Raw genomic sequence first — 2,656 nt, 5'->3', positions numbered from 1 at the left:
AAAAACAGTAAGTGCAGATTTATTTATGTCTTGGTGGATTAAAATATGGCTTGAATTTTTATTTATTTTGCAATTATCTCAGTTCCCAACCCCAGCAGGCATTCCCTGGGAACCTACTGACCACTCCATCCAGAGATAAGAAAGAACAATTGCAGATCTTTGCCCCTCCCTTCTCTCCTCCAAATCCATTCTCTAGTCGCATCCCCAGTTTTGCAGCAGACCACCTGATGAAGACACACACACACACACACACACACACACACACACACCACCTTCCCCCACAGTCATCCTGTTATCCCAACCCCCAAAGCCCACAGGCACAAACTGGGAGCCAGCCAGCAAAGCCTGTAACAGAAGCAAGTAGACCAGCAAAGCAAGCAGGTTAGCTTCCGAGCTTCTCTCTTTTTGTCTCCTCTCTCCTCTGAATCCAATGCCCCAATCTCACCCCCAGTCTGTGGCCCGCTATCTGCTGTGGTTTTCCTGACTCTCTGCTCCCATCCCTGGGGGACTAAGCAAATCTGGTAGAACACCCTGATTACCTCTTTGGACACCCCCACATAACCTCCCCATAGGCCATCCCCATTCCTAAGTGTCAGCCCCCAATACCTAGAAACACACTTTACATAGAATCCTCAGTGGCCGCACTTAGCGTCCTAGAAGTTATTTCCTAACAGATAACACACAACTACCATATCCTTCTAAGAACCAGAAAAGGCAACAGAAACAAAGAAACAAAACACCCTACAAGACAAGAGCAGATATCAGCACCTAAAATTACAATCTCTCCAATCCCAGAAGCCTAGATGCCATCAGAAAAACAGAATCAAAAACATCCAGGACAATATGTCTCCACTAGAGCCTAGTAACCCTAACATAGTAGGTCCTGAGTATTGCAACAGAGATGAAGCACAAGACAAAGATCTTAAAATAGCCATTATAGATACGATAGAGGTCCTTAAAGGGGAAGTTAATAAATCACTTGAAGAAAACTATGCAAACAAAAACAAACAGAAGGAAATAAATAAAGGAGTTCAAAATCTAAAAGTGGAAATAGCAATAAAGAAAAACCAAAACTGAGGGAAATCTGGAAATAAAAAATTTAGTAATTCCAAACAGGAACCTCAGAGGCAAGCCTCACCAACAGAATATAATAAATGAAACAGAATTTCAGGCATTGAAGATATAATTGAAAAAATACATACCTTGGTCAAAGAAAATGTTAAATGTAAAAAAACTCCTGACATAAAATGTCCAGGAAATCTGGAACACTATGAAAAGCCTAAACCTAAGAATAATGGGCCGAGAGGAAGAAGAAACCCAACTCAAAAGCATAGAAAGTATTTTCAAAAAATCGTAGAAGAAAGTTTCTCTAATATAAAGAAGTAGATACTTATCAAGGTACAAGAAGCATACAGAACACCAAATACAGTGAACCAGAAAAGAAAATCCCCTTGTCACATAACAATCAAAACATTAAACATACAGAACAAAGAAACAATATTAAAAGCTGAAAGGTAAAAAGATCAAGAAACATATAAAAGCAGACCTATTAGAATTATATCTGACTTCTCAGTGGAGACTCTAAAAGCCAGAGGGGCTTGGACAGATGGGCTGCAGATCCGTGGTCTCTTAGAGGCCAGCCTACACTGCTATACCCAGCATAAATTTCAATCACAATAGATGGCAAAATAACACCTTCTAAGATTGAAACCAGACATAAGCAATCTTATCTACAAATTCAGTCCTATAGAAGGTGATAGAAGGAAAACTCAACCTAAGGAGGTTAAACCCCCCTCCATCAAAACACAGTGTGGTGGTTTGAAAAAAAGAAAAAAATGGTCCCCATAGGGAATGGCACTATTAGTAGATGTAGCTTTGTTGGAGAAAGTTTGTCACTGGGGGTGGGGTGGGGGTGGGCTTTGAGGAATCATATGCTCAAGGTATACCCAGTGACACAGTTCACTTCCTGTTGCCTGCATAAGGAGATGTAGAACTTTCAGCTCCTCCTCCAGCACCATGTCTGCCTGCATACTGCCATGTTATGCCATGATGATAATGGACTAAACCTCTGAAACTGTTAAGCCACCCCAAGTAAATGTTTTCCTTTCTAAGAGTTGCTGTTTCTGGGAGGTAGTGGTGCATTCCTTTAATCCCAGCGCTCTGGAGGCAGAGGCAGGTGGATCTCTGAGTCTGAGACCAGCCTGGTGTACAAAGCAAGTTCCAGGATAGCCTGGGCTGTTACACAGAGAAAAACCAAGTCTCAAAAAAAAAAAATTCCAAGGTCATGGTGTTTCTTCACAGAAATAAAAACCCTAACTAAGACACAGGGGAAACACACATACACACACACACACACACACACACACACACACACACACACACTCACACTGCTATTGAGAGTGTGCTTCATGTCCAGCCATAGATGGCCAACAGAAAATGAAGTCATGGTGTCTTCAAAGGTTCCTTGTCTCACAATATTGTGTCAGAGCTTTTTTAAAAAAAAATCATATTTTATTTTATTTATATATTTTCTCTCTTTTGCCCTATAAATCTTTTGCATATAAATTATGGCTTCCAGTTTTGTGTTTTGATGGGATTCCTGAGTACAGGAACAAGTGGGTCTCTGTGTCTATGTTGTCTACAATTATTTCATGTG

The sequence above is a fragment of the Cricetulus griseus genome, chromosome 6, assembly GCF_003668045.3.
Source record: "Cricetulus griseus strain 17A/GY chromosome 6, alternate assembly CriGri-PICRH-1.0, whole genome shotgun sequence".
Classification (NCBI taxonomy): Eukaryota; Metazoa; Chordata; class Mammalia; order Rodentia; family Cricetidae; genus Cricetulus; species Cricetulus griseus.
This window is presented reverse-complemented; position numbering follows the sequence as displayed.